Genomic DNA, 16,529 nt, shown 5'->3' with positions numbered 1-16,529 from the left:
AGCGCCCAAGAGGTTTCCCTCCACCCCGGACCCTTGCTTTTGGAGCTAAACGTGAGGACTTCAACAAAGATTCACTCTGCAAGTGATTGTGGTTGTTGCTTGACCAGGGCTCTCACCTCAGTCAACCAACAACCCAATTTCTCACATGTCCCTTCCAAAATGTCACAACAAAATGTTAAGTTAAGCAGGCATGTGTCAGCTCACAACAGTCCTTTGTAAGTGAAACAATATATTGTTTTTAACAAATCATTGCAAAAAACACACTATAAAACACCTTCTGCAAAATGTACACATAAAAGAACACTTTTTGTGCGTTGGTCATTTGTCACCTTTGATGTTGAAGACAAATTTTGTTGCTGTAACAAACAGTAGTTATTTGAAAAGAAAACTGAAAAAGTAAACTTACCACCTTCATGCTGCTGTCCGGCCTTCAACTTCCCATCAAGGTGGGGATATGCCACCACAAATATGCAGGCCATGGGGGAGGAGGCAGGGAGCAGCACACGTGATTCACATGTTGAGAGGACTTCAGCTGACCTTTTGGTCCAGCGTCATAGGTCTTCTTAGTGTTTTTTGCAGTGAATGCTGAGCTGCTGATAGACCGCTAGGGTCTGCAGCTTTTTTGTGATTGTCTTCCAGATGTCCTTTTTTAGATGGGAGTTGACCTGTATGGATACAAAAAATGGAAGAGCAAAACATTTTAGTAACTTCTATTTCGTTATGTTTTTATGGGACACAAAATTGAGAAATCAGTCACACACATTCTGATACATTTAATCCAGCATTTTTTTAATTGTTTGGATTTGTGTTTTAATTGATTTTACGAAATGAAAAAAACACAAATTTGTAGTAACCTGTTGAGTAACATTAACCCTTGCTATGTCCTTATCTTACTAATCAAGGCCATTGACATTATCTAGGCTGAGTCATTTGTCAAAACCTCTGAACAATGCAATTTTTTTTGGTACGTTAAAATATATATATGAATTCAGATAAATATATGTTCATGTTTGAATTAACATTTTACCATTTTGTAAAAAAAAAAAAAAGAACATTCAAAATACATGTATATCGAAATATACACCAAACAAATATTTGTCAAACACACAACACATACTAATGTTGTGATATTGTATGTTTAAAATGTGTTTAGAAATGCACACCATAATTTACTATCTAAATAAATAAAAAACAACATAAACTTCATTTAAATTACTGCACTTCACTCAGGAACTAAACAGGACGTTCTAGCCTGTGTTTAAAAAAGTTATTCAAATTGAAATTGCCATTTTAAACATGCACCTGTTTCTCTGGTGAGCCATACAACTTGCTATACAGGGACATTTATGGCCCTGTCTCCTGATTTACTAGGCATTTTACCTCCCAGAGTCAGTAAACCGCAGCACAATTTCAGGAGGTGTTGGTGTTGACACTGTTAGGAGGCAAGTGAGCTTTTTTTTTGTATGGTGCATGTAGGAAAGTGGAGTATTATGTGGTGTAGGGGTTAGTCCTCACCAGGTAATACTTTCACAAATGCCTAAAGATGTTCTACTCTGCCTTACATCCTCCTGTCTAGGTCACTCTCTCTGGGAATCATAGAACTCATTTGAAATTTAACTTTCACTACAGCTGTGCTTTTTCTTCCTCCCATTTTACTTTGGTTACTGAGGTGCCAACCTCTTCTAACCATGTCCTTGCTAGGACTACCCCTAGCTTACCCAGAGAGTTCACACAACACTTGAGCAACCACACCATGACCAGAAGGGTCACAGAGCCTAACTTGCTTTTGGCTATGGGGTCTGCCTCCCATGCCAAGTACAGTGCTGCCATGAAGACCAGCACCCAGCAGAGGCTACTGACAGCTGTCAGAATCTGAAACCACAACCTAAGCACTCCGCTGACGTAAGTGAGCTGCTTTAGGAACAACTGTGGGTTCATGGAACCTCTCTTGCTGTTTAGATTGGGGATTACCACGTCCTGTGTCAGGCACCCTTGTTCCACTCTCCCTTCTGTCAGTGCAGGGGCAACACCCTGCTGCTGAACAGCTGCCTGACTGCTCAGGACTTTTTTGTGGTGAGGTGAAGCCAATCGTGGGTTCTTCCTTCACTGAGGTAGAGGACCCTTGGCTCACTGCGTCTCCAGTTAAGAGTAACTTCCCTTTTTACATTTCTTCTGGGACCCTAGTCTCTTAGCTGTAGGGATGGGATCCCCAGGATCTTTGCTTTGGGAGGCACCCTGGGCAACTGCCCTGTTTGGGACCACACCAAACTCTTGGAGGTCATTGCTTAGCATTCACTCTAAGGGGAGGTCAGAACTGATGACTACCTTTCACCAGCTAAGGATACCTTCCCTTTCTTGGGATACTATCGCTACAGATATATCAGTGACCCACCAGAGACTACCCTTACCCTTCTTCTCTGTCCTGGCACATACTGATCTGCAGACACCAACCTGTTAACCACTGTGGTGTGACTGGCACATGTGTCTCCTAAGCCAATGGCAGGGAACCCATTCACCATAATGGGGTGGAAGTGTCTATAACCATCCTCGGGAATCACCAGCTTACCATCTGGTCCTTTCTCCCAGTTACATGCTGGAGAAACTTCTCATCTGAGGAGTCTTCCCCTATAGCTGCACTGGACAGCCCAGCATTACCCACCTTTTTGGGGCAGGCAGCATTCCCTCAGTAATGACCTGCTTGCTGGTAGTCAAAACACAGCCTGTTATCTAGGAGTTTTTTAAGCCCTGGGTCACCCTGCCTCTGCTTGTCAGAGGTGGGTTGAGTTTTGGTCTCTTTTTTTAGGGTTGTGGAGTCCTAAGGGAGTCTCTTTGGCATGCATACTACCTCCCTCCTTTGCTTTTTGTGGGCCTAACCCTCCCTTCTTGGAGTCACTGCCTGGGTCTCTCTGAGTACACTTGTCCTTTATCACTTATATGCTTTCTTAGCCAGCTCTCTGAAGCTAGAAATAGATGAATCTACTAGCTGCCGACGTAACTTGTCTGAGGTACAGTGTGTCAAAATCTGTTATTTCACAACCATGTTATAGGCCCATAATTTGTGTCAACCCCGTTACCAGTTACCCAGTCCTCTAATGCTTTGACTGAACAATCCATGAAATCCACCCATGTCTGTCTTTGGCCTTTATGGGTGTCCCTAAACTGCACTAAATACTCTTCTGTGGGGAGTCCAAATCCTTTTATGAATGTCTCCATCATATGTTTGTAGAACTCAACCACTTCCTCAGGGAGGGCCAGAAGTCTGTCTCTGCCCTTCACTGGGAATAACTCCCAAAGCGGAGAGCCCCAGTGTTGCTGACCTATGCTTCTAATTTTGCAGACCCTCTCAAAGGGAGCAAGCCACTTATTGATATCATCACCATCACTAAACTTGGGGACAATTCCTTTGGGGATCTTTGGGTCAAAGGACCCATCCTTCCCCCAAAGCCAACTTAACCATTTTCTCTTTAAGGGCTAGTCTTCTTTCCTCAAGTTGAAGCTTTCTCTCCTCCAAAGAGATTTAGCCAAGCTTGTCTTCAAGGGTTCCTATCACCCTACCAACGGGGTTTTTTTTATAGTGACTTCTGTTGCTTCCTACAGGTGAGGGGGTATGTGGGGAAGGGAATGAGTCCTGTCTTCACCTCTTTCCCCTTCATGCTCTGGGCTAGAGGATCTTGCTAGACCTCTACAGGGTCACTCTCTAAGGATGTTCTCTCCTTCTCTTCTCTCTCCTGTTCATAGAGGCTAAGGGCCTTCCTGGGGGTCCTCCTTTTTGGCTGTAGCTCTATAGCTAGTGCATCTTTCCTTGCACAAGGCTCTTAGGTCACTGATCCTAAGGGCAGGAAGGATGGATAAGTTAAGACTCTAATCAGCATCAATTGTGCCTTTTAATCTAGTATTTAGGGCCTTATTCAAAATTTAGAAAAATGTTTTAAAACATTTTCATGACCTACTAAGCCTTCTCCAATGTTTAGTTGAATGATGGTCTACACAGAGTCCTTAGAATCCAAAAATAATTGTTGATGCTAAAGTCAATTTAGTGGATTTCTTGTGCAAAATTCACTTATGACTTAGTGGTACTGCAAAACAGAAGTCCAGGATCCCACTGATTTAACACCAATGTAGAAAAGTTGAGTTTTATGTGGTGTGGGGGTTAGTCCTCACCATGTTATACTCTTACAATACTCTAAAGATGGTGCTTGGATTAACACTAATAAATCTTTAGCTCGGTCCTGGTAGTGTGGCAAAAAGCAGTCAAGTTTTACTAGAGGAACGTGTTAAGCATTTCAAAGCACCAACATGGATGATAAGTAATTGACATGACTTGAAAGAAATCTGACACCAATTTATAAAAATAGAGCTTAGTTTTAATCTTATTAGACACTAAAATGAACGGAATTGCATCAGTACAACTGAAGTTATAGATTTTAGAAGCAAAATTAAACCACTGTAAAAATGCACATTGAAAACTGAATGTTGCAGTCAATGGGAAAACCACTAGTGACAATCAGTCATTTAGAGGTTGAGTTACTTAGAATCCTAAGTGGTGGGGGCCCTAGGTTACGACAGTCAGTTCAATTTTACCTAGCCCGTGGAGTCCAGGTGCAGAGTTGTCCTGGCCATGACAGTCAGTTCTATTTTACCTGGCCCATGGAGTCCAGGTGCAGAGTTGTCCTAGCTGTCAAGGGTGCTGAACAAGACCTGCGCTGGTGCTCAATTTACTGCTCACACAGTGATGCAAGAAACCAGATGAAAAAGCACAGCAGGGGCTGGGTTGTCGATGTCAGATGCAGGCTGCACAGTATGCCCGGCAGATGCAGCCTCAAGAGTAAGGGTCAGTTACTGGACTGGCAACCAATGAGCCCTGGCAGCGGTAAGCACAACAAAGAGGTTTAGGAACTTCACATGGTCCGAGGGAGTGCTGTAGCTACTTTATTCAAGGCATGTAAGACCACAATTCCCAGAAGACACTAGACTGCCTGTATTTGGGCAATCCCATGGAGGGCCCAATGGTCGGTGAATCTTCAGATCCTGCCAATGTTTTTACCTGCAGTTTCAGGGAACGAGTGCCACTAGTCCAAGGGAGAATGAGGGTGCTTTTGGCATCCACAGGGGTCCCTCTGGTTTGAGTGCCAAGTTTGAGCCAAGGATGAAGGTGAATCACACAGTTCCCATTCTGCTGTCTAAGGAACAGTGTATCCCTCTTTTGTATTGTTGCAGTGGGAAAAAGTCTGGTTGTCAGCAACACAGAGCTATTCTTGGTCCTTTTTCAAAGTCAGTTGCTCAGATCTGAATTTCTGGTGTCAGGACAGTCCCTTACATCTGAATTTAGGGGAGTTAGGTGTGTGGAGGCTAGTCACCAATGGGCAGCTAGCTCCTGTAGCTAATCCGCCTTTGACATGACCACATCTGGTGGAGTGGGTCACCTTTAACTACCCAGAACCCTCTATTCTCCCACTCCTAACAATCAAAATTTAGTGCACAGACAGGGCTGCTCACCCTAGAGGTGTGGTCAGCCTTTTGATGGTGTGCACTAACCCACATACCTAATTTCACAACAGTCCCCAAGTAGATGTGCCAGGGGGAGGGTTGTGTCCTCCTTTGGGAGACAGAAAACATGCCTATCAGGGACAGTGAAGCCTTTGAAGCTCACCACCCTGTAGTGCCAATTCACTAGCCCATCTGGGGTGCGGGAGGTGTGACCTCCTTCCTACCTCAGCCTTTGTTTCTGACTCCGGGGAGTGTTCACACTGCCTGACATGAGGTCAGAATCCTGTCTAGGCATCAGCAGGCACGGGAAAGTGCAGGCTGACCGGCCAGACCACAAAGAAGTTGAGGCAAATAGGTGAGTAACCTCTAAGGTGCCACCTGGGTACATTCCAGGTGTCCCTTGGCATCAGATTTATGTCAGGAGAGAGAAGGCCTATTGTTTGAAACCAAACTCAACATGTCTAGGCAGTAGAATAAAGGAGCTAGCAACGCGGGTCTGCCCGGGTGCAAGTCCCATGTTATCCTATGGACCGGCTATCACTTTTAGTGTACTTTAATGGGAAAGACACTATAGAAACATATAAGCTTGTGCTTACATGCCTACACCTTAAATACAATGCACCCTGCCTCCTGGGCTGAAGAGGCTTTCCTTAGGGGTGTCTGACATATATGTAAGGCAGTGCAGTGGTCTGTGTCATACATGGTGAGGGCAAAGTCGAGATCGAGCAGTGTGCAGTGCTCCTGTAGTCTGCAATGGCAGACCTTCTATCGGTAGTTTGCTTGGGTTGCTCACGGTGGCATCAACTTGTGCTGGGAAACCCTTTAACACCCATGCCCTAGCTACCCCTGGGGAGTTAAAGGACATGCCAGTTAGGGATATCAATTCATGTTTGCCAATTTGGGGAGAGAGCAGAGGCACTGGGGCCTGGTTAGCAGGTTCCAGTGTAATGTCAGAGTCCAAAAACCAGCATCTAGTAGTTCAAATGGGGGCAAAAAGTGGAGGGGGGGACATTTGAAAAAATCCAGGTTTTTTACACCGCGTACATGTACAGAACGTGCAAGACAATCAATGGAAACTGATACTTCAATTGACTTTCATACATAGCTTTCACACAGGTTAGCATATGGCTGTGTCCATCGTGAAGTTCCACTCCCACTACCCGGTCAACTTCCGGAGACTTTTGTCTACTTGCAAATGTCCTGATGGCGAGTTCAGGCATTCACCATTTTAGATAGTCAAATAGTGTGTTTATCAATCTTAAGTGTGCCACCACCACTCAAAATGGTGCCCAGTTTTCTTAACTATACAAAATGTTAAAGTTATTTCCTTGTGTTTTTTCAAAATGGATTATGTTGTTTGTTACTGTTGTAAAATGAGATATTTATGCGGTTTTCTTTACACTTCTGTTGGTGGAATTTTACATAAAAGTTTTAAAAAATATTAAATATGTAATTGATTAATTTAAAGTGTCTAATTTACAATTTTTTTCTTTTTCTTCAATTAATTGATATGTCAAAAATGTAATGTAAATAAACATATTCACAAATAAATGTTGTGAATATATATATGCAGAAAACAAAATCTTTAAAACATGAACGAATGTTGGCTTTATAAAAAAATGTGTTTACAAAAATTAAAACAATTTTACCCTTTCAAATGCAGATACATGAACTCAGGGAGAGGTAGAAGGCGACAGCCTCAAGTCATCAGACCATTTCCAGATCTTCCCACAATGGAAAACCATGATATAAAATACAGATTTGAATGGTAAACTATTATTGATTCATGTCATCGACTGGAGCCAGATCTTCTGCCTCGCAATAGGAAATCCACATCAAGAACACCAATAGTGAAAATAATGGCAGTATACCCTTTTGTGGCCACAGGATCATTCCAATACACTGTTGCAGTATCTGGTGGAATGTCTCAACCAACTTTCAGTAGTGTGCTAGAAGAAGTACTTTAAATAACAAAAGGCACTTTTTCTTGGCCAAGATCTAGCTTTCTGACAAATTTGGTGTAAATCCATTTAGAAGTTTGGGTTGTTGATGTTTCTAAATGTTCCTATGGAAAAATTTAAAGAGAAAATGTTTCCTTTTCTCTGCCCATACTTGACAGAGCCTACCCAAAACTTGCCAGTTAGGAGCCGAGGTAAATAAATGTTGGGAAACTTTTGTGAAGATTTGTCAAATGGTGCTAAAGGTATAAGCAAACCAAAAATGCATTTCCTACGGAAACACAATCCTAACTGTAACTACCCAGTGGCAAACATCATTGGGTAATATATATGTATGTATATACACTGAGAAAAACCAAGGTTAAAGTGATGTTATAGTTAGGTGAAAATTTCAGTAACAACATTTTAAACTACCCTCAAATTCACTGGTAATAGTTATCTCTTGTAGCTATAGCTTGTACACTAATAATTATAACTTATGGCCACGCCATGTACAATCTTCTCATCGCTGATATTATTTCAAATGCTGTAGTGATGCTATCAATGATGGTATAGAACATGTCACGAGTGATGTAATATGCAGGGAGATAGTTGCCTTTGGGCAAGAGTTATAGTTACTAGAGGTAAGTAGAAGTGGTGAATTTAAGTGGTTTTAGAGTTTAAAACATTATATTGTCACCTAAGTATAATGTCACTTTAACTTTTGTTTTTCTCAGTGAATTTCTAGGATTTTTTTTAACATACAATAATAGTTTATTCACATAAGTAAAGAAATACTTAAAGTTGAATCCCATCGCAAACGGCCAGCCAGGTCCTGTGGCCAACCCCTTGCAGGCAAGCAACGCCACGCTATTGGGACTAAGCCCCCAAGTCCTGTAATGTCTGCCTGCAACATTTTTCTTCATGTTGCATGGAGCCAATCAGAGTGCTTGCTTCAGTGGGAGTGTGTCTCCTGTGACAGCTGCCAAAAAATGTTTATAGAAAATTCGCTGAGAAATTTGGTTTTGGGGCCCTCTTTTTTTCTCGGCCTCTGCTTGACGGATCACCCTGAAACTCTCAAGGAAGGAGCTGAGGTGGACAAACATTTGTTTTAGAAAGCTTTCTGAAGGATTTCTAAAGATAAGACAAAAAGTAAGCAAAAAAGTAAGCAAACCAAAAAATGCTCTTCCTATGGAAACTAAGACCTAACTATAACTACCCAGCAGCAACATGCAGTCAAGTCCAAATCTGTTAATTTCTTTCCAATATCAATCACTCAGCCAATGTATACAACGTAAAACATACAACACGTCTTTTGCAACACTGTCAGTTCCTCAGGGCTTTCAGATCAAAAACAGATATACATTATGGTTCTAAATGATGAACTGAAGATGAGATAAAATGTTGAACTGAAAAAATCCACTTCATCCAAGAGCAGAAGCTAATACTGCAAAAAAGATACTCCACAAATTAAACCTTATAATTCACATTAAATGTGAATACAAATAAAAGAGATAGGCTGAAGGAAAAAGAGAAGAAAGGAAAAAAGAAAAATAAGAAACAAATACAAGGAGGGGAAACAATATGAAACAACAAAGCTAGGAAAAACATGAACTATACAACCAAACTTTAAAGGGTATCACACCCAAGACCCGATTATAGTAGCTAAATCATCACTGAAATTATATTCCAATGTTCTTACAAACTTGTTATGAAAAAACCTGTACCCAACATAAATTTGCTGATAGCTCACAGAACATAATATTCAAGAGGTTAATAAAATTAAAATTACAATATTATTTACACAAAACCACCAAATCTGTCATGAATGCCATAAATGTCATAAAATAAAAAGATTTAATACACCATGCGATGAAAACATATACTAGAGGCTAATCAATGTTTCAAATTACTGAAAGGTGAGTCCCCCCATCAGAAGTTAATAAATCATATTGTTCAGTATATATACTATAACTCATAATCTCTTACAATTGAAAAAACCACTATGAAAATAACTTTTATTCAACTTCTATAACTCCACATACAAACCTACCTACTCGTATCAATCAAGTTCCGCTTTCCACATCACACAATTGCAGTTTTGAGATCTTGTAGCAACACTTTTAAATATAATAACATACTTGAAAGTGCAGATAAAATTAACAGTGTCACATATTTACGAAACCAATATTAAAATGAGAATCAAAATTGTGTAACATACTTTGTTTTAGAGAGTGAATTCCCATTCTTCACAATCCAGGCGCTGCATCACAGCAAACCATCACGATCCAATATGATGTCTAAAACAACATGTTACACAATTCAATCTGATTCCCAGCATGTCTTAATCAAAGCCTCTGAAAAAAAACTTGTTTTAATATGCTTGTAACCAAGGGTGGCTCCTCCACTATGGCAGAGGAGCGTCGTCGTCCCCCCCACCCCCACCAGCAGCAGCAGCTGCAAAACCTTTGCAAGAAAACAACAATAAACTATGTTGTCTTGTAAAAGGGGCATGGGTATGGGGCTGTGAGAGAGACGAGGGGGAATGAAAAGCACTCCACCTCAGTGCGCATGTGTTTGGCCAGCCGTCTCGGGCCAGCCAAACACACATGCGCACAGGGCTCTCTTCAGCCCGGCACTGTGTTGTTGGGCTGGAGAGAGCAGGTACAGGCTCCCAGTCTGCCTGGGAGCGCCCTGGCTGGGCGCTCCCAGCCAAACCTAATGCGGGAGCCTTTTTTTTTTTTTTATGAATAATTTTTTTTGTTAATATTGTAGCAGGAAAAGCTTGTGACTAACGATGGTGTGTTAGATTTTAAAGATGACCGAAGGGTATTGCGATCGCTGATGTGCAATATTTGAGCACCTTAAATATCATCACTCCAGCAGTTCTCAAGTATTTGATACACATATTTTTATAGTATAATTTGATTTTGACCCCAGTGACACCATATCACAAGTAGCTCAGTGTGGGTAAAGGTCATTGTTCTGTTTGTAACAGTGGCAATTCAATTTACTCTCCTGGGCATTAGGGTGGGTCTGGGCCACAAAATAGGCTGGAGCACCCAAATAGAAGTGCCCCCCACTAGTGAATTAGAAAGCTAAACAGTGCCCTGTGTTTCCAATTTGCTGCAGTTTTGAACTTGTAAAGACATGCCATAAGGGATGGAGGACTGCATGGATTTGAGCTTGCTGCAGGCAATGTTTTTTTAATATCAGGGAAATTAACAGTAAAACAGCCCTGGCAGACTATGAAACAGGCCCACAAACAGCCAAAACAAGCACTGGAAAAGCCAATAGCTTTTACTTACGCAAATGCTATTGGCTTGGCGTTGTCAATATTGTTTAGCCATCTTGTACAGTGAAGTGGAGTGGAGTGGAATGGCATGGGATATAGTGGTGTGGAGGGGCACAGAGTGGAGTAGAGTGGCTTGGAGTGGCAAATAGATTGGCATAGAGTAGACTAAATTGGCATAGATTGGAGTAGCGTGCTGTAGAGTGGAGTGGCATAGAGTAGAGTTGCATAGAGAAGAGTTCAGTAGAGTAGAGTGGCATAGAGTGCAATAGTGTACAGTGGTGCAGAGTGGAGCAGAGTGGCATACAGTGGGGGGCGTGGCCAGGGAAGATGGCGGATCAGATACATTCTTAGCGCACTCTGCTATCCCTAGTTAAAATCCTGCATCTGCTTCCACTGCATAGCCACGATCATCCTGTAACACGTGGCCAGGAACCAGCTGAATTGAGGTTTGTCCCCCTGGAGGCATTGCACCAGGGTGAGCAGGGGCCCTGGGGCTCCTGGAGTCTGCTACGGATCATGCCGCTGAGGGAAACTGAGGGCCTGCCGGCATCTCCTGATGAGGAGGGGAAGCCAGAGTTTGCAGGCCACGCTCTGTGCTGTGAGTGGGACTGCTGTGAAAGGAGGCTGCGGCCCGTAGTAGCCCTAGACGAGCCAAGGCCTGCCGGGGCCTGGCACAGCTGCACGGCAGTCGACGGTATGGTGAGTGGCACCGATAACTGTTGATGGCTGATGTGGCCAACGAGCATTGCAAGTTTGTCTGATGGGCCTATTCTGTCCTCATTGAGTTGAGGAGCGGAGGAGCGGTGCGGCAGAGTTAGTGCGCTGGGTCCGTGTGAGAATGCTGCACTGATGTGGCCTGGTGAATGGCCTTGTGAGTTTGGGGGACTGACAACAGCCTCCATCGAGCCTGAAGTGGAAGGAGGAAGGCCTGATGCGCCACGGCAGGCCGGGTCTGGAGTAAGGGACTTGGTATCGGAGTGGGTCACATCGAGGCAGAGTGGGCTGAGGCAATCAGCTTGAAAAGTGAGGTGGGGGCCTCCCCACAGGCCTGAATAATGGAATACTGAATTTTAATGTGTATGCACCTAACAATGATGATAGAGACTTTATCTGAAAATGCAGGACCTATTAAGGAACGCCACGGCCACCAGGTTGCTGTCAGAGGGAGATGATTTTCACTGTATGACAAATGGGGAGTTGGCAAAGCCAGCTATTGTGGAGTCTCTAAGTGCGGTAATGCAGAATGTGGGATCTGTGGGCATATAGAGCGATATGCATCCAGCCGCTAGAGAATACTCTGTGTCACTTGTTAACACATGATACCTACAGTAGGCTGGACAGAGCGCTAGACACTGAGGACATGATAAGAACTGCCACATAATTGCTATTGGAGTTGATGGGCAGGAGGTCATTGCACAACCCCTTCTGCTAGAGGCTGCCCCCTGATGTCCTCATAAATTGGGCATATCTGGAGACAATGGGTGCGGCATTGACAGAGTATATGGATGGCAACTGGGACATGATGGCTAGTAGAGTGATTGAGTGGGAGGTGATGAAGGCAGTCATGAGCGTGAGTAAGGTATATGGTATCAGACAACAGCTGAATCTGGAACTGGTGACAATAGAGGGGAGGCTGATAGACCTGCAGAGACATGAGTCCCTGAATTTGGCTATGGGTGCAGAGGCCACCACATCTAATTGCACGACTGGGGAAACCTGGGATAGATTGAATTAGGTTACACAGAAGGAATACAGAAAGAGGCTCCATAGAGAGAGTGACAAGCCCAGAAGATTGTTGCATGGCTCTTGAAAAGAGAGGACCAGGGCTTTCCCATTATGCCTCTGAGATGACCTGACAGGATGTTGGCAAATACACAAGAGTTGATTAATGAAGTGCATAAGGCACATCTAGATGGGCAATAAGGTCTAGCATGGATCCGGAGTGGAATGAGGATGGCATGCAGGTTGAGTATGGCTTACATTTAATATTATTATATGCTGATGCTGTATTGTTTTACTTGAGGAGGCTCAGAAACTGTGTGCCATTGTTGTTGGACAGATTGGATGTAGCTGGGATAAAGATCAATAGACTCAAGACACTGTTGTTTCCATTGGAGGCATTGTGCTCAGTGCCTGGACTGGAGTTGCCTCAGCTAGGGCTCACTTGGGAGACAGAGGCTTTTAGGTATTTGGAGATTATGGTAACACAAAGGAAGAGGGGTATCACTGCCATAACCTGGGGAGGATGATGGAGGGGTTAACAAAATCTGTTGCATTTTGGAATACATTGCTGCCCTCGATGGCGGGTAGGACAGAAGTTGCAAAAATGGTTTTCCTTCCAAGATGTCTAAACATTGTACAGAATTCATTGCACATGATTGCAAGTAGTACATTGAAAGTGCTAGACATTATGTTGGTCTTCCTAGTTTGGGCAGGGAAAAGGCGCAGAGTTGCTTTGATGGCACATAAGTGAGATCTCAGAGAAGGGTCCATGGGTCTGCCTGATCTATAGCTGTGTTATTATGCAGCTAAGCTACACTATACGGTACGGTGGGTTATGATAGAGGACAATTGGGAAATGAGGCTGCTGAGAGGCACATGCGGGATCATGACATTATGGAATTACTGATGACGGGGGTCAGTAGACCAGGACACTTTAACCACATGGTGGGTTAGATGGGGGACAAATGGGAGTTGATGGTTAGCGAGAGTTGAGACTTTGGTCATTGGTGCAGTTCAAGTGTATCAACAAGGTAATGTCAGTGGCCCGCTGGAGGACAGGGGGCTGTGAAGAGCTGGGAGAATGTGTGTTCGGAGTACTCAGTAGGGCCTGGCAAGTTCCTCCAATATGCTAAAAATGCCGGTTTGGCTTGATAGATTTGGCAGCAGTTCCAATTGACCCCCCAGCCAGTCAGAAACATTCCACCAATTACTACTGATTGGCTGTGTGCGGCGCTCAGTATCATTGTTTTATGGGGCACTCAAGGGGATCATGGCAAGTGGAGTTTTGCTGCGAGATAGGCCTGGGGGAGTCATGGACGACAACATGACTGAGAAAGAATGCAAGGAGGCATGTGCACTTACCCACGGGTGTCCTGCAATGCCAGGTTCAAATTGAGAGATTTCAATTATTTGCACCCCAAACTATTTGACAATAATTAAATTAAGCAGAATGTATGCTGGCAGGGTGGCAGACTGCCTGAGATGTGTTTGATGGTGTGTGTATTTTGGATGATTGGAAGGGAAAGGGTGGAGAGAGTGGCTGGTGCTGTGGTTGAAGAGACCCCCAAAGGATAACTTCAGGGTATAGTCAAGGAGCCAAAGAGGGAGGCAATACACAAGAAGTTTCTACAATTGGGACTGGTGGTTTCCAAGTAACGGGGGCCAACAGGGTGGTTCAGTTAAAGAACTCCATCAGTGGCTTTATGCAATAAGGACATGGTTGAATAGGCCCAAGCCAAGGAAAACCACGTTCAGATATCTAGGATGGATGATAAGTTGAGGGAGTATCTAGACATCTGGGCGGGGTTGCTGAAATCCTTTCAGGGAATTGAGAAGGCAGCATGGGGCCTAGAGGCAGGAGTACAGACTGGGAAAGAGAGTATACAGGGTGCACAAGGAGAGGAGGAGGTGAATGAAGAAGTGGGGGTGTCAGGCACTTTTGAGTTGGAGGCTTGATGCAGCAGGAAACACAGAGAAGAGAGGAAGAAAAGTGGGGGAGTCACTTGAACATTCCAAGACATACGGAAAAGAGTTGCAATTGCATGTGCCATGAATTTGCGGCCGAGGGGCCTACCTGCAGCAAAGAGGATAAAGATAATGTTGACTATAACTGTTGAAATGTTGTCAACAATGTCCTTGAAGACCAGGTGTGTATCAGTGAAAACAATAAAAATATATTTATAAAAGAGTGGGGTATTGTGCACTGGGGTTAAGTGCAGTGGAGTAAAGTGGTGTAGAGTAGAGTGACGTAAAGTGCAGTGGCATAGAGTACAGTGGAGTACAGTGCAGTGGTGTACAGTATAAAAGCATAGAGTACAGTGACAGAGTACAATGGTGCAAAGTAGAGTACAGTGGTGTACAGTGCAGTGGCGTAGAGTAGAGTGAAGCAGAGTAGAGTGGGAAAGAGTGCAGTGGTGTAGAGTTCAGTTGTGTAGAGCAGAGTGGTGCAGAGTAGAGTGGAGTAGCATAGCATAGAATGATGCAGAGTAGAGTGGCATTGAGTGCGGTGGTGTACAGTAGCTCAAAACATGGGAGCAGTGGATGGACATAAGTACCTGGTCCATGCTCCAGAGGAGGGCCAAACATAAGAAGAGGACATAACACGTCCATGCCGTGACAAACAGGGATGAAGTAAACGAGAAAGACGCTGATGCTAACAAATGGTAAGCTATGGGCAGGCTGTAAGGCCATTGCATGTATACAACATGTCTTGCAGAGACAGCTCATCTGGCGTCTAGGCGAAACCTAAAAACAGCCCACACGCTGACCTATCAGACCAGCCCATATGGCACTGCCTGACTGCCCTAAATGCCTGTATAGAATTTAAACAATTCTCCCTATGGACACACTGAAAAATATGTTTTATATTACTACTATGAAATGTATTTTCGTGGGAAGCATCAAAAAATGATTACCAACCTTAATATCTTATGTTCTTAGAATTTAAGCAAAAATAAAAGGGCTCCCCCTTAAATAAGCTTGTCAGTGTATTGCTCCATAAGCGTAGTTGAGTAGAAGTGCTTTCAGTTGTAAAATGTACAGTGATCTATGTGAGGGTGATAGATGTTGGGACTCGTATTTACAATATAAACGCAGAGCGGCTCGTTTTAACTTGAAAAGACCACAGTTGCCGCAATATTTTTTAGGTTTACAACAAGGATACTGTGGAGCAGGGAGTTGTGTTTCGACTCTTTACATGTGACCTTGAGGGATCTCCCCAGGAAGGTTGCTGGTCAAAACAAAGGATGCCAGCATTGAATGATAAGCCAGTAGGCCCCATAGCTTAAAGTAAGATGAGACATTTTGGTAAACAATTAGACATCACTAGGTGGTTAGCCAAGACACCCCAGCAGTCAGGTGCCTTTTAAGGCTGCTAGCATCAGATTAGTCAGTCATGATCACTCACATACTGCAGGTCTGATATAATGATGGTATTTCTTTGATTATTGTAGATACCCATGAAACAATGGAGCTGACTTCTGGCATAATAAAGACCCTGTCATAATGGTAAAAATTCATGGCAGAATATGGGCATCTGGCTAATTCTGGATCTGGTATAATACTGATGATTCCTGGCAGTTTGTGCTCACGCTTCTAGGATGATTCACCACCTGGCATAATCTTGGCCTGGCATCAGAGTGGTAATTACTGCACACTGCGCGCATTCATTGGCACGTACTACAAATTGTAAGCAAGTAAAGAATGTCATGTATGTAACAATGCGTGTTGAGAAACAGGTGTCCTTTGCATCTTAATCTGTTGATAGCAAGCCGCTCCCCTAGGAAAGGCAAACATGTTAAACAAATCGCATCCTTCCACTCACTCATTCAAGCATTCATGCACTTAATCGCGCCCTTCCACAACATCTCACAGAGGAGCACAGCAATTATAAAAACACCTCCACTTAAAAAACAGACAGACACATTGGCTTTGCCCATGTTTGTTTCATTCTACTCTTCAATTGCTCGTCCACTTCACGCAAATCAGAAGTAAGGGTTCGGTAACACCCTTGGAAACATGGCTTGAACTAAATTAACGAGCACTGGCTGCATTTTGAAGCAATTCTTTTGGTTTTCTGACTAAAAATG

Source organism: Pleurodeles waltl, chromosome 1_1, assembly GCF_031143425.1.
Source record: "Pleurodeles waltl isolate 20211129_DDA chromosome 1_1, aPleWal1.hap1.20221129, whole genome shotgun sequence".
NCBI lineage: Eukaryota > Metazoa > Chordata > Amphibia > Caudata > Salamandridae > Pleurodeles > Pleurodeles waltl.
Note: the sequence above shows the minus strand (reverse complement) of the source record.